Below are 16,658 nucleotides of genomic sequence, written 5' to 3'. Positions count from 1 at the left end.
CAATTTGGTTTCAGACCAGGTCACTCCACCTTGGACATGATGCTTCTACTCTCCAAACAATGAATGGATGCCCTCAACATCAGACATGAGGTCAGGGATGTTCCCCAAATCTAGTCATGTGTTCATTTTAACTTAGGAAATGTGCAATTTTAACAAAGGAAATGTGCAATTTTAACTTAAGAAATGTGCAATTTTAGCTTTGGAAATGAGTTTTGTCGATGTACATATGCGGGATCGGACCGGTCCCGCTCGCCCGGAGACGGATTCCAGATGAGTCCAGTCGAATTCAGTTCTCAAGTAGCAGGTTTATTGTTCAATCAACACAGCCGTGGAGAATCATTACGACGAGCTATAACTCAATCGCTCGTGGCCTCGCATGAAAACTGTAAATGAAAAACGTGCCGCGCATGGATATATGAAACCAACGGTCAGATACGAGCAAAGCAATAACGTTTGATCTGTCTTTCATTTACCATCTGGCCTGCGAGAGAGAAACCAAGACAAAGGCCACACTTCCAAGCACACCACAACCACATTTCCAAGCTGGCCTCCAAAGCCAGTCGCCGACTGGGCATCCTCCGTCGTGCGAAGTCCTTCCTTGGCACAGCTGAGCTCCTCACCACATACAAGGCTTTCATCCGCAGCTCAATGGAGTACTGCTCTCCCCTCTGGGCTGGTGCTCCTGCCTCACACCTAGCTCGTCTTCACGCTGTTGAAACCAAAGCGTTCAGAATCATTGGAATCTCCCGCGATGACGCTATCTCTGAGGGCCTTTCACTTAATCACCGCAGGCAGGTTGGTGGTCTTTCCGTCTTCTACCGACTCCTCTCCGGCCTTGCTCCCCCAGCTCTCTCTGGGCTCTGTCCCCCAAATATTCCTGCAGGTCGCACAAGATCTGCCTGCAACCCTCTTATGGTTAAACTGCCAAAATCAAGACTCTCTGCTCACCTTCACTCCTTCATTCCTCTTTTCTCCCGCCTCTGGAACAAACTCCCTCACTCTCTTCAATCCCACTCCTCCCTCCAAGTCTTTAAAACGGCTGTTCACCACCATCTCTTATCTTCCCCAATCCAAAACCTTGATCTTTTCTACCCCCGCTAATTTCACCCCAAATCCACTTTTTTGAGGTGACTTTTGACTTCTTTCCTGGAAGTCCTTGGTGTCCTTGCGTTTTATACCTATCCTGCCTCCCCCCAGGCCCTCTCCCTCCAAAAACATCTCCCGATGTCCCTGCTCTCAAATGTTGTGTTTGTGTGCTTCCTCCCCTTGTCTCCCCATCTTGTCGACCGCTCCCCTTTTTATATACTTTGTTTGCTTGTTTGTTTGATTTGTTTGTTTGATAAATGTTAGCTCTTTCACGAGCCTCGACTCTGTATACAAAAAAGAAAAAAAAAGGCAATAATGCCTGTTACTGAGATATTTACGACCCCGTTCCGGTGTTGGTACCACGTTATCAGCGTCCCAGCAGAATTCCTGCTGCTCGGAGAGAGATCTTCCCTCAGAAAGTAATTTTCACAAGGTTTTGACAGAAACCAGACATTGTCAGAAGTCGCGTGAAGCCAGAGAGAGTTTGCGCATAATTAATTACATTCACTCGTGCGAACTCAAAGCGCTGTGTAATAAAGGAATTAGCTGTGGTTACTATTATCGTTAGCAGAGGTTACGACAAGTAAACAAGAAATTACTTCAAGTTACAAATCCCATAATATAGATCCATTTCCCCACACATACCCATATGTACCGACATACATGTATACATAGGCCATATATCCATTATAGTTTGATCATGTTGATTGCCACAACTCCGCTGAGTGATATCAATGACCCCTACCAAGAAATCAGGTTCCTGTGGGGAAAGCCACGTGATTGGCTGCAACCAAAGATTTCCCAATTATGGTGAACCCTCTTCTGTGGAGGACACCCTTTTGAACTCAGACTTACCAAGAAGTGCAAAAAGGGACACAGATCCCTTCAATTGAAAAATATTTTCATCAAGATATTGAATTGTCATGAAAATACCTGTTTGAATAAAGTGACGACTTGCAGCCATGTCCACACTGATTTATTTAAATAAGAGTAAAATGTGTACAAGAGTCGCAGGATATGTTAGTTGGTGTCGTGTTCACGATTCAGCACCAGTCTTTGGTTTGATTACTGAAGGAACAAATCTGATAACACCTGTAACTCTGATGTACTGTGTCAGCAAGGAGAGGTGCATTTCAGAGTAAACTGTCACATTTTAATTTCGGTTATGGTTGTTGAATATCCCGTGATACCTTTATTTAAAAAGTTGGCCTTTCATTAATGTGTTGGGAGTCTGGTAGTAGTGTGTACCTGGGATGAGCAATTATCCCAAGAATGGTAAGGAAATCGATGTTTGGGTAAGCATGAAATTGCAATAGTTTCTCCAAGGTCTGTGTCTGAACACAAGGCTACATTATTTTCTGTCTCACTGATGTTCTCCATGAATGCAATCAGCATTTTCCTCCAATCACCATCCTTTTGGGCTTCTCGGATACCCTAAAGGTGTTTACACTGGGCTCTGAGCTATCTCACCTTTGTTTGACTCTCTTCCCAGCTACAAACTGCCATCCTGGTTTTTCACATGCAGGAAATACATCAATACGACGAATTTTCAATTCAATTTAGACGTCCCAATTTGAATTTGAAAAATTCATCAATTTGACGAATTTTCGAAGCTCCACACGGTCTCCACGTTTTCAAAGTTAAGTCTGTTCACAATTGTATTTTATCTTTCGGCGTGTGAACTTAGAGTGTGTCCCTTGGATGTTTCTCGGTGTTTATCTCGGTGTTTATCATAAATGAATCGTTTGTTTGCAGCGCGGCGTGTGAGGCCTTGCAGCCTCAGGCTTCCTCCGTCGAAGTTTGTTTCTTCCCTCGCTGGTTTTGCTCGGTTTTTTTAATTTTCCCTTCTCTCCCAAACTCCACCGAACATCTACTATTTGTCTAACGTTGTAACCCCCACACCCCCCCCCCCAAAACAAAAAAAAAAAAAACAAAAACACTTTTATTTCCCTTTCTTCTCGTGTGCTTTTGTGCCATCGTGTGCTTTTGCCTCTGCCCACGTGCACTGTCTCGCCCTGCCCCCATTTTCCCCTTGCCTTCCACCTTTTGCCCTGTTCAAGTGACTCGTGGTCGTCCCTCTCGGCTCCCTCTCCCCATTGGTATTTTTGTGAATATAAGATTGTTCTTCACGGTTCTGTTTAAATATGTTCAAACTTTCCCCTGGAATGTTTTATTCAGTCGTATATTACAACACGCTGTTTTTCTTCCAATTTAAAAGGCTCCTTTCAATTTCCTCTTCAACTCATTCCATTTCAAAAAAATATTCAATCTTTTATGATTCCAAATCACTCCATGCTCTAAATTCTCATTCATTCCATCACTCCTCCATCGTTCTTAAACGGATCGCTAACTTGAAAATCACAACAAACCCAATTTGTTATAAATGTTCATCTTTCATTAATCATCCACTTTCTAAACTCCCCCCTTGCCCCTCCCCTCAAAATCTCCCCACTTGCCCCTCCCCTCCTAAACTCCCCCCTTGCCCCTCCCCTCCTAAACTCCCCCCTTGCCCCTCCCCTCCAAATCTCCCCACTTGCCCCTCCCCTTCTAAACTCCCCCCTTGCCCCTCCCCTCCTAAACTCCCCCCTTGCCCCTCCCCTCCAAATCTCCCCCCTTGCCCCTCCCCCCCAAATCTCCCCCCTTGCCCCTCCCCTCCTAAACTCCCCCCTTGCCCCTTTCCTCCTAAACTCCCCCTTTGCCCTTCCCCTCCTAAACTCCCCACTTGCCCCTCCCATTCAACTCTCTCCCCCAACCCCTCCCCTTCAAATCTCCCCCCCAACCATCCCTCCCAAATTCTCCCTGCTCCCACCTTCTCAAAGCTGCCTCCTCCCCACTTCGTCTCCCTTCTATCTCATACCTCCACCGCCCCCAACCTTCTACTTTCCTCTGCCCCCCCTCAAACAACCCCTCACTGTGCCTCATCCCATCACCATCAAACCTTTCGTCCTCCTCACCCTTCCCTTTCTTGTAACTCTTCTGTAATCTCTGACACACTATCAACTCTCTTCCTACCTCCCCCTCTCACCCTTCATCTGACCCTAACCCTCCCCTCCCCTGTCCTGCACCTGATGCTCCCCCTCTCTCCTCATTAACGGTATGGACCTCAAACATCCGGGGCCTTCGCTCAAACCTGATTGATCTCTCCATTCAGGTTGCTTCTGACAATCCAGACTTGATCTGCTTAACAGAAACTTTCCTCCTTCAAGATGTCTCTGATTCCTTAATATCTCTTCCTGGTTACTCCCTCCTCCGGTATGATAGACCTGAGCCTCGTACTGGTGGTGGGGTGGCTATCTTTATAAAAAACTCTCTTCCTCACTCTCCCTGCACTGCCTTCTCTCCACCCCACTCCCAGGAGTACCTCTGGCTACGGCTTCCTCTCTGCGCCCACCTTTTGTTCATATGTGTTCTGTACCATCCTCCAAACAGTGATGACTCCATTTACATTTCGCTGTCGGACAACATGGACCAACTTCTATCAACTCATCCAAACTCTCTCTTCCTCATATGTGGCGACTTCAACTGTCATCATGCCAGCTGGCTGGGTGTGGGTTCATCTCTCACCAGCCATTGCACCTCAGCAAAGGACTTCTGCGACTCATTGGGACTGACACAGTCTGTCAATTTCCCGACCCGGATCTCAGTCGATGGAGTATCTTCTCTTCTGGACTTGGTTATGAGTTATGACTAACTTCCCTGCAAAGGTCTGCTGCTCTTCTTCTGCTCCAATCGGTTCTTCTGATCATGTGCTTGTTAAAGTGGACATCTCTCTGGCCATTTTCAGAGAGCCTCCTCAGCGCCGACGAGTCTGGCATTTCACTCAGGCCGACTGGCATGGTCTGCAAGCAGCCATCAATCATCTGGACTGGTCTCCCATCTCTACTGCCTCTGATATCAATTCTTCCTGGGAATTCTTCCAAAGCAAACTTCTCTCTCTCATGCACAGATTTATCCCATCTCGTCTTCAGTTGTCTTACCCTTCCTCCCGTCCATGGTACACTTAATCTTGTGGTGAGGCAGTTGCCCTGAAACAACTTGCCTTTCCCTCTTGGAAGGCAAATCCAACTGAAGGCAATCTCAGTTCGTTCCACCAAGCTCGAAACAAGTGTGTGTCTACCCTCAGGAGTGCCAGGAAGCACTATGTATCCACACTCAAGATTGAACCCCCAAACCTGTCTCCTTCCTCCAAATCCTGGTGGCATCTGGTCAAATCCGTTTCTGGTGTTTGTTTCCCCCCCCCATCCCCTCCCTTACCTCAAATGGCTACACAGGTGACACCACACGTAACAAGGGCGAATGCCTCACCTCTGTGTTTGCCTCAAAATCCTGTCCCAAACCCATCTCTCTCTGTTCCCACCTTAGTGTAGCAGCATAGCAAACCTGTTGTGCATTTTGTGATACAAGCACCAAATTTGGCACAAATGTACATTAATATGTTGCGAACATTTTCAGATATTGGGCCACTTGAAATTCCGTAATTTTTTTTTTCAAATTTTTTCAAATTTCGTAATTTCAAATTTTTCGGGTGACACCGTCACAATTTCGGTCTTCGAGGCCGGCCGATATAGTGGGGCGGCTTAGCCCAAATATTCAAAAGAATTGTGCATTTTGTGATACAAGCACCAAATTTGGCACAAATGTACATTAATATGTTGCGAACATTGTGTGGTCAGCAATGAATATGAGAGTCTGAATTACATGTATGCAAAAGACCTTGTGAACCAGTGAAGCAAATACACGGGTAAGCATGAATTAAATCTAGGGCATGATATAATTTCCATGATGTTTACCTCTACACTCAATGGTGGAAGGAGGTAATGTTTTGATCCCAGCTTGTCTGTATGTCTGTTTGTCTGTTAGTCCACAAAATTCCAGACAAAGCTTGTAGTAGTGGTAGTTGTAGTGGTAGTGGTGATAACAGAAATTGTTATATAGAACTGAACTTATATTATTATTATATGCAGAAAATAACTTCATTTCTATATGCCCTGCAGTGGACAGGTTAATTGGTTTATGCACTGAAGGGGTCACCCTGGTGTGCACTGCTGTGTTCTGCCTCACTGAGTTGTTCAGGTATGATGTACTCAGCACAAGCTTCCGGTCGGCCCGGAGGTGGGGGTGCGGGGCCTGTCACGGAACGTCAAAACAAACGGCCTGCCGGGGCCGCCCAAAAGTCGGGCGTGAGGGGCGCGTCCACTAATGGAACGCCTCTCGCTTCCCAGATCGAGGGCCACGTGGTCAGGAGAACCTCGTCCCTTCCGGTCACACTTTGCCTATCGGCCGGCCTCGAAGACCGAAATTGTGACGGTGTCACCCAAAAAATTTGAAATTACGAAATTTGAAAAAATTTGAAAAAAAAAATTACGGAATTTCAAGTGGCCCAATATCTGAAAATGTTCGCAACATATTAATGTACATTTGTGCCAAATTTGGTGCTTGTTTCACAAAATGCACAATTCTTTTGAATATTTGGGCTAAGCCGCCCCACTACCTTTCCCAGTCGAACCCAACTGCTCCTGGACTCTGTGTCCTTCTCTCCTGATAAGGTGGAGAAGTTTTTATCAAACCTCGACTCTGATTCTGCATCTGGACGAGACGGCATCAGCCCACGGGTCCTAAGATCCTGCTCTGCCGCTCTATCTCACCCTCTCTCTGTTCTATTCACCCTCTCTTTTGCTCAAGGTCATCTGCCAGCATCTTGGAAATCAGCCAACATCACCGCCCTGCACAAAAAATGTGCAAAAACAGATCCTAGCATCTACAGACCAATCAGCCTTCTCCCAATTATCAGCAAAGTCATGGAATCCATCATTGCATTGGATATCAAATCCTTCCTCTTCTCCAATGGCTTGATCTCCGATCATCAATTTGGATTCAGACCAGGTCATTCTACTCTGGACATGTTGCTTCTGCTGTCTCAACAATGGATGGAGGTCCTCAATGCCAAACAGGAAATCAGAGCTGTCTCACTTGACATATCACGTGCCTTCGATACGGTCTGGCACCCCGCTCTGCTCACCAAACTCTCCTCCTATGGTATCCATGGAAATCTCCACGCATGGCTGGCGGACTTCCTCTATAGTCGTAATCAACGTGTGGCCCTGAATGGGTTTCTCTCATCTCCTCTTCCTGTTCAGGCTGGAGTTCCCCAAGGCAATGTTCTGGGCCCTGTGCTTTTTTCTGGTCGTCATCAATGATCTCTCTGACTCTCTTGAAAATCCACTCTCTCTCTTTGCTGATGACTCTACTCTGTCGCTCCATTCCTCATCCCTCAGATCGGCAGTCTGCAGCCTCCTCACTCTCTGCAGACCTGGACAAAATCACAGACTGGTCAAACAAGTGGAACATGTTTTTCAATCCTGACAAATCTCACACTCTTACTAGGTCTCTCCGAAAAGACCGACTGGAAAACCCTCCCATCTACTTTCTCAACAATCCTCTCCAAGAAGTTCTGTCGCTCAAGCTTTTGGGTCTCACTATCTGCCATGATCTTTCTTGGGAAAACCACATTTCCAAGCTGGCCTCCAAAGCCAGTCGCCGACTGGGCATCCTCCGTCGTGCGAAGTTCTTCCTTGGCACACCTGAGCTCCTCACCATATTCACGGCTTTCATCCATAGCTCAATGGAATACTGTTCCCCCCTCTGGGCCGGTGCTCCTGCCTCAAACCTAGCTCGGCTTCACGCTGTTGAAACCAAAGCTTTCAGAATCATTGGAATCTCCTGCGATGAAGTTAACTCCGAGGGCCTTTCGCTCACTCACCGCAGGCAGGTTGGTGGTCTTTTTGTCTTCTGCCCACTCCTCTCCGGCCTTGCTCCCCCAGCTCACTCTGTGCGCTGTCCCCCCAATATTCCTTCAGGTCGCACAACATCTGCCTGCAACCCTCTTATGGTTAAACTGCCAAAATCTCGGCTCTCTGCTCACCTTCACTCTTTCATTCCCCTTTTCTTCCGCCTCTGGAACAAACTTCCCCACTCCCTTCAATCCCACTCCTCCCTCCTGGTCTTTAAAACAGCTGTTCACCACCGTCTCTTATCTTCTCCCATCCAAAACCTTGATCTTTTCTACCCCTGCTAATTCACCCCAAATACACTTTTTTTGAAATTCCAACTTCTTTCCTGGAAGTGCTTGCAGTGTTCATATGTTTTATACCTCTCCCACCTCCCCCCAAGCCCTTTCCCTCCCACAGTTCTCCCGATGTCCCTGCTCTCAAATGTTGTGTTTGTGTCCGCACATGTGCCCTCTCTCCCCATCTTGTCTACCGCTCCCCTTATTTTGTGTTTTGTGTGTCGGTTTGACTTTTTGTGTGATTAATGTTAGCTCTTTCACGAGCCTCGATCTTGTATACAAGAAAAAAAGAAAAAAAAAACTCTGATGTGCTGTGTCAGCAAGGAGAGGTGCATTTCAGAGTATACTGTCACATTTTAATTTAGGTAATTTCATTGGTATTTTTTTTTTTGTATACAGGATCAAGGCTCGTGAAAGAGCTAACATCAATCACAAAAAAGACAAAGGGACACGCAAAACATACAATAAAGGGAGCAGGAGACAAGATGGGGAGAGAGAGGGAAGCACACAAGCACAACAGCAGAGAACAGGGACAACGGAAGATCTGTGGGGGGGAGGAGGCATGGAAAGGTGAGGGGGTGGGGGGTGGAAAAGGTTTAAAACACATGGACACTGCGAGAACTTCCAGGAAGGAAAGAAGTCTGTATTTCCCAAAAAAAAAAAGTGGCTCTGGGGTTAATTAACGGGGGTGGAAGAGATCAAGGTTTTGGATCGGGGAAGACAGATGGTGGTGAACAGCTGTTTTAAAGACCTGGAGGGAAGAGTGGGATTGAAGAGAGTGAGGGAGTTTGTTCCAGAGGTGGGAGTAAAGAGGAATGAATGAGTGAAGGTGAGCAGAGAGTCTTGAATTTGGCAATTTCACCAGAAGAGAGTTACTGGCAGATCTTGTGTGACCTGGAGGAATATTTGGGGGACAGAGCACAGATAGAGCTGGGTGAGCAAGGTCAGATAGGAGTTGGTGGAAGACAGAAAGACCACCTACCTGCCTGCGGTGAGTGAGTGAAAGGCCCTCAAAGTTCGCTTCATCGCGGGAGATTCCAATGATTCTAAAAGCTTTGGTTTCAACAGTGAGAAGACGAGCTAGGTGTGAGGCAGGAGCACCAGCCCAACGGGGAGAACAGTATTCCATTGAGCTGCAGATGAAAGCCTTGAATGTGGTGAGGTGCTCAGGTGTGCCAAGGAAGGACTTTGCATGACGGAGGATGCCCAGTCGGCCACTGGCTTTGGAGGCCAGATTGGAAATGTGGTTTTCCCAGGAAATATCATGGCAGATAGTGAGACCGAAAAGCTTGAGTGACAGAATTTCTTGCAGAGGATTGTTCAGAAAGTCGATGGGAGGGTTGCCCAGTCGGTCTTTTCAGAGAGACATAGTAAGAGTGTGAGATTTGTCAGGATTGAAAGACATGTTCCACTTGTTTGACCAGTCTGTGAGGAGGCTGCTTTCTGCCGATCTGAAGGATGAGGAATGAAGCGGCAGAGAGTGGAGTCATCAGCAAAGAGATAGAGAGGATTTTCAAGAGAGTCAGAGAGACCATTGATGAAGACCAGAAAAAGCACAGGACCCAGAACACTGCCTTGGGGAACTCCAGCCTGAATAGGAAGGGGAGATGAGAGAAACCCATTCAGGGCCACACGTTGACTACGACTAGAGAGGAAGTCTGCAAGCCATTCATGGAGATTTCCATGGATACGATAGGAGGAGAGTTTGCTGAGCAGAGCGGGGTGCCAGACCATATTGAAGGCGTGTGATATGTCAAGGGAGACAGCTCTAATTTCCTGTTTGGCATTGAGGACCTCCATCCATTATTGAGAGAGCAGAAGCAGCATGTCCAGAGTGGTGACCTGGTCTGAACCCAAATTGATGATCAGACATCAAGCCATTGGAGAAGTGGAAAGATTTGATATCCGAAGCAATGATGGATTCCATGACTTGGCTGATAATTGGGAGAAGGCTGATTGGTCTGTCGTTGCAAGGATCTGTTTTTCCACCTTTTTTGTGTAAAGCGGTGATGTTGGCTGATTTCCAAGCCGATGGCAAATGACCTTGAGCATAAGAGAGGGTGAAGAGAATAGAGAGAGGGAGTGAAAGAGCGGCAGAGCAGGATTTTAGCACCTGTGGGCTGATGCCGTCAGGTCCAGTTGCAGAATCAGAGTCGAGGGTTGACAGAAACCTTTCCACCTTGTTAGGAGGAAAGAACACAGAGTCCAGGAGCAGCTGGGTATGACTGGGTACGGTGGGTACAGAGAGAGATGGGTTTGGGACACAAGATTTTGAGGCAAACACAGAGTTGAGGCTGTCAGCTTTTTCACGTGTGGAGTCAGCTATGTCGCCGTTTGAGGTAATGGAGAGGGAACAAACACCAGAAACAGATTTGACCAGATGCCACCAGGATTTGGAAGAGGGAGACAGGATTGAGAGTTCAGTCTTGATAGTGGAGAGATATTGTTTCCTGTCTCTCCTGAGGGTGGACACACACTTGTTCCGGGCTTTGTGAAAGGAAATGAGGTGGCCTCCCAGGAGGCGAAGGCAAGTTGTTTCAGAGCAACTGCCTCACCACAAGATTCCGTGTCTCATGGATGGGAGGAAGGGTATGACAACTGAAGACGAGATGGGATAAATCTGTGCACGAGAGAGAGAGAGCAATTTACTTTGGAACAATTCCCAGGATGAGTTGATTTCAGAGGCGGAAGAGATGGGAGACCAGTCCAGATGATTGATGGCTCCTTGAAGACCGTGGCAGTTGGCCTGAGTGAAATGCCAGACTCGTCGATATTGAGGAAGCTCTCTGAGAATGGCCAGAGAGATGTCCACTTTAACAAGCACATGATCAGATGAGCCGATTGGTGCAGAAGAAGAACAGCAGACATTTGCAGGGAAGTTAGTCTTAACCAAGTCTTTAAGAGAAGATGCTCCATTGTATGAGATCCCGGTCGGGAAATTGACAGATTGTGTCAGTCCCAATGAGTCGCAGAAGTCCTTTGCTGAGGTGCCATGGCTGATGAGAGAGGTACCCACACCTAGCCAACTGGCATGATGGCGATTGAAATCGCCACATATGACGAAGAGAGAGTTGGGATGAGTCGATGGAAGTTGGTCCATGTTATCAGACAGCGAAATGTAGATGGAGTCATCACTGTTTGGTGGACGGTACAACACACATATGAACAAAAGGTTGGAGCGAAGGGGAAGCCATAGCCAGAGGTACTCTTGGGGGTGAGGTGGAGAGAGGGCAGTGCAAGGAGAGTGAGGAAGAGAATTTTTGATAAAGATAGCAACCCCACCTCCAGGACGAGGCTCAGATCTATCATACCGGAGGAGGGAGTAACCAGGAAGAGATATAAAGGAATCAGAGACATCATGAAGGAGGAAAACTTCTGTTAATCAGATCACGTTTGGTTTGTCAGAAGAAACCTGTATGGAGAGATCAGTAAAGTTTGAGCGAAGGCCCCGGATGTTTGAGGTCCATACCGTTCATGAAGAGGAAGGGGGAGCATCGGATGCAGAACAGGGGAGGGGAGGGGGGGGGGGAGGTGTGAGGTAGGGTAAGATGTGGAAGAGGTAGGGAGAGCTGTTGATAGTGTGTCAGAGATTTCAGAATAGCTACGAGAAAGGGAAGGATGAGGCAGACAAAAGGTTTGATGGTGATTGGGTGAGGAACAGTGAGGTGTTGTTTGAGGGGGGGAGGCAGAGCGAGGAAGAAGGTTGGGGGAGATGGAAGTGAGAGTTGGAAGGGAGAAGAAGTGGGGAGGATGCTTTGAGGAGGAGGGGTGAGAGGGGAGAATTGGAGAAAAAAGGAGGGTGGGGAGATTTGAAGGGGAGGGGTGAGTGGGGAGTTTGGGAGTGGGGAGGAGTTTAGGAGTGGAGTGGAGGAGTGAGGGGGGAGTTTAGGAGGGAAGGGGCGAGGAGGCAGATTTGAAAGGGATGGGTGATAGTGGAGATTAGGAGGGGAGGGAAAGGGGGAGTTTTGGAGGAGAGCGAGGGGGGAGTTTAGGAGGGGAGGGGCGAGCAGGTAGATTTGAAAGGGATGTGTGATAATGGAGTTTAGGAGGGGAGGGGGGAGTTTAGGAGGGGAGGAGTGAGGGGAAGTTTAGGAGTGGAGGGGTGAGGGGGAGTTTAGGAGGGGATGAGGTAGTTTAACAAGGAATGGGCAAGGGGAAGATTTGAAAGGGATGGGTGATGGGGAAGATTAGGAGAGTAGGGGTGAGTTTGGATTTTAGAAAGTGTTGTACGATTAATGGGAAACGAACATTTATTGCAAAATGAGTTTCTTGTAATTTTCGAGTCAGAGATCCGTTTGAAAACGGAGGAGGGGTGGAATGCAGGTGAGTTTCGGGAATGTTGGAAGGAGGATTTGTAAGAGATGGAATTTTTTTTTTAAATGAAGAGATTTGGTGGGCAAATCGAAAGCAAATTTTTTTTGTTTGTTTTTTTGTACACAACATCGAGGCTCGTGAAAGAGCTAACATTAATCACAACAAGCATTATGCCTAGGTCCCCCGTCGGTGACGTGATGCGAGTTGACAAAGTTGTAATGCAAGGCGACCATCTTCGATTTTGACGTGGTGACCCAATTTTCAATAGCGTTCTCCCTTATGCGTAGATACACCCACACACCTGAATAGAAGTTGGTACTTCGCATATTTTTCAAGATATTCCGCTCACAAGGTTCAGACATACATGGCGGCGGCCATCTTGGATTTTGACATGGCGACCCAATTTTCAATAGGGTTCTTCCTTATGCCTAGATGCCTAGATACACCCGCACACCAGATTATAAGTTGGTACTTCGCTTATTTTTCAAGATATTCCGCTCACAAGGTTCAGACATACATGGCGGCGGCCATCTTGGATTTTGACATGGCGACCCAATTTTCAATAGGGTTCTTCCTTATGCCTAGATACACCCGCACACCAGATTATAAGTTGGTACTTCGCTTATTTTTCAAGATATTTCGCTCACAAGGTTCAGACATATATACTGAAACGCAAAAGAAACTTACCATCTTTGAAACCTTTAAATATCAACAATAACACTGCGTGTAGTAAATGTGTGAACTTATTTGTGGCCAATAGTGTCCTCACTGTCAGACAAAATGGTCACGGATGGTCACTTGAACCTTCAATGGTCACTTCATAGCACAGCTGTTGAACAGCCATTTTGACTGTCAGTGATTAGCCAAGGGGTACGGGATGATTTTAATGAGCTGCACGTGATGTCTTGATATTGGCTTTAAAAAGGCCAGTGCAAAATGGGCATTTCAATCAACATGCCACGATTGTCAAGGGATCAACGGCAGCGTGCCCTGGGCATGCTGAAAGGCGGACTGAGCTACCGTGAGGTGGCACGTCGCCTTGGCTGTTCACACCAGACGATATCGGCCCTGGTGGACAGAGACACCCTCCACAACTCTGCAGATGACAGACCTCGATCAGGGAGGCCAAGAGTCACCAGTGCAAGGCAGGACAGGCAGAAGTCACCTGCGGGATCGATTCCGTCCAGCATCCCGCACTGCGGTAGAAACTCCGGGGCGTGCAAACCCACGGATCTCCAATGATACTGCACGAAGACGACTGCATGACTATGGTCTGACTGCCAGAAGACCATACAGAGGCCCCGTGATGACGGCTGCCCATCGCCGCAACCGACAGAGATGGTGCCAGCAGCATCAGCGGTGGACCTTGGCGCAGTGGAACGAGGTCGCTTTCAGCGATGAGTCAAGGTTCTGTGTGGACAGTCCTGATGGGCGTGAGCGTGTCTGGAGAAGAACTGGCGAGCGATATGCCGATTGTTGCGTGCGGCAAGCCAACAGGTGGGCTGGCCCAAGTGTGATGGTGTGGGCCGCCATATCAGGCCGGTACAGGACGCCACTGGTGGTTGTGATGGGAACCTTCACGCCCAGCGGTATGTGGATAACATCCTGCGACCTCATATGCTGCCATTCCTGCTAGACCACCCAGAACTGAGAACCTTTCAGCATGACAATGCTCGTCCCCATGCTGCTCGCTTTACCACTGCATTTCTCCAAGGCGAGAACATCAACACCATGCAGTGGCCTGCGCTCTCCCCTGACCTGAATCCCATAGAGCACCTGTGGGATGAGCTTGGGAGATGCGTAGTTGGCAGGGCCAGGACACGGGCAGAGCTGCTTCAGACATTGAGGACTGAGTGGGACAGAATCCAGCAGCAATCCATCCAAAGACTGGTAGGCAGTATACGCCGACGATGCACTGCCTGTATCCAAAACAATGGTGGCCACACACGCTATTGAAAGGGGACCGACATTGCACCCTGTGCTGTTCTGTACTGTAGAACAAACTGATGAGATGGTGTATCTTGGTCAAAAACTTGACATGTCATCAATAAAATGCCAATGTTTCAATTAGCAATTGTTGGTTTGTTTTATTTTGAACTGTTACAATTTTATTACATTTCAAACAAGTGGTAAGTTTCTTGCATGACTGCAATAGTCATGCAGTCGTCTTCGTGCAGTATCATTGGAGATCCGTGGATTTGCACGCCCCGGAGTTTCTGCCGCAGTGCGGGATGCTGGACGGAATCGATCCCGCAGGTGACTTCGGACCATCTGCCTGTCCTGCCTTGCAGTGGTGACTCTTGGCCTCCCTGATCGAGGTCTGTCATCTGCAGAGTTGTGGAGGGTGTCTCTGTCCACCAGGGCCGATATCGTCTGGTGTGAACAGCCAAGGCGACGTGCCACCTCACGGTAGCTCAGTCCGCCTTTCAGCATGCCCAGGGCACGCTGCCGTTGATCCCTTGACAATCGTGGTATGTTGATTGAAATGCCCATTTTGCACTGGCCTTTTTAAAGCCAATATCAAGACATCACGTGCAGCTCATTAAAATCATCCCGTACCCCTTGGCTAATCACTGACAGTCAAAATGGCTGTTCAACAGCTGTACTATGAAGTGACCATTGAAGGTTCAAGTGACCATCCGTGACCGTTTTGTCTGACAGTGAGGACACTATTGTCCACAAATAAGTTCACACATTTACGACACGCAGTGTTATTGTTGATATTTAAAGGTTTCAAAGGTGGTAAGTTTATTTTGCGTTTCAGTGTATATGGTGGTGGCCATCTTTGATTTTGACATGGCGACCCAATTTTCAATAGCGTTCTTCCTTATGCCGAGGTACACCCACACACCAAATTAGAAGTTGGTACTTCGCTTATTTTTCAAGATATTCATCTCACAAGATTCAGACATACATGGCGGTGGCCATCTTGGATTTTGACGTGGCGACCCAATTTTCAATAGCTTTCTTCCTTGTGCCTCGATACACCCAAACACCAGATTAGAAGTTGGTACTTCGCTTATTTTTCAAGATATTCAGCTCACAAGATTCAGACATACATGGCATCAGACATACATGGCGGTGGCCATCTTGGATTTTGACGTGGGTTGCACCCACACACCAAATTCGAATGCGGTCCTTCGCTTACGCACGCACGCACACACGCACACACGGACGGACGGACACACGGACGGAGGGGAAAACCATAGTCCCCCTTTCGCTCCACGGTGCGACGGGGGGCAAAAAAAGTCAAACCGACACATAAAACACAAAAAATAAGGGGAGTGGTAGACAAGATGGGGAGAGAGGAGGAAGGACACAAATGCAACGTTTGAGAGCAGGGACATCGGGAGAAATGTGGGAGGGGGAGGGCTTTGGGGGCAGGTGGGAGAGGTATAAAACATATGAACACTGCAAGGACTTCCAGGAAAGAAGTTGGAATTTCAAAAAATAAGTGTGTCTGGGGTGAATTAGTGGGGGTAGAAAAGATCAAGGCAGGGGAGTTTGGGAGTGGGGAGGATCCAAGGTGGGTCAGTTTTAAAGAGGAAGAAGAAAAATGTGTTGTAATATTCGACAGAATGCAGCACTTCAGGGGAAATTTAAACATTTTAAAACTAAACCGTGAAAACTATCTGGGGAAATGGAGGTGAAAGTGTTATGGTTATTGAATATCCCATGATACCTTTATTTTAAAAGTTGGCCTTTTATTCACGTGTTGGTAGTTTGGTTATATTGTTTACCTTGGATGGGCTATTATCCCAAGAATGGTGAGGAAATTGATGTTTGGATAATCATAGAATTACTATAGTTTCTCGAAGGTCTGTGTCTGAACACAAGGCTACATTATTTTCTGTCTCACTGATGTTCTCCATGTATGCAATCAGCATTTTCCTCCAATTAGCTGCCTTTTGGGATGCTGGGATACCCTAGAGGTGTTTACACTGGGCTCTGAGCGATCACGCCATTGTTTGACTCAGTTTAGCTACAAAATGCCATCCTGGTTTAACACATGTAGGAAATACATCAATATATGCACCATCTCTCATATGGAGGTTAAGCTGGTGGTCCTGTCTGTTACCATTAGTTGGTGAATGTTGCACAAACCATGGTGTGTTTCGCGAAGAGTGGGTGAGTTATTACGGACACCCTGGACAACTTGCAAATACCTGCTCACTCGGTGACGTAAACTGAT

This window comes from Myxine glutinosa, chromosome 5, assembly GCF_964187855.1.
Source record: "Myxine glutinosa chromosome 5, kmMyxGlut1.1, whole genome shotgun sequence".
In the NCBI taxonomy this organism is placed as follows: Eukaryota; Metazoa; Chordata; class Myxini; order Myxiniformes; family Myxinidae; genus Myxine; species Myxine glutinosa.
Note: the sequence above shows the minus strand (reverse complement) of the source record.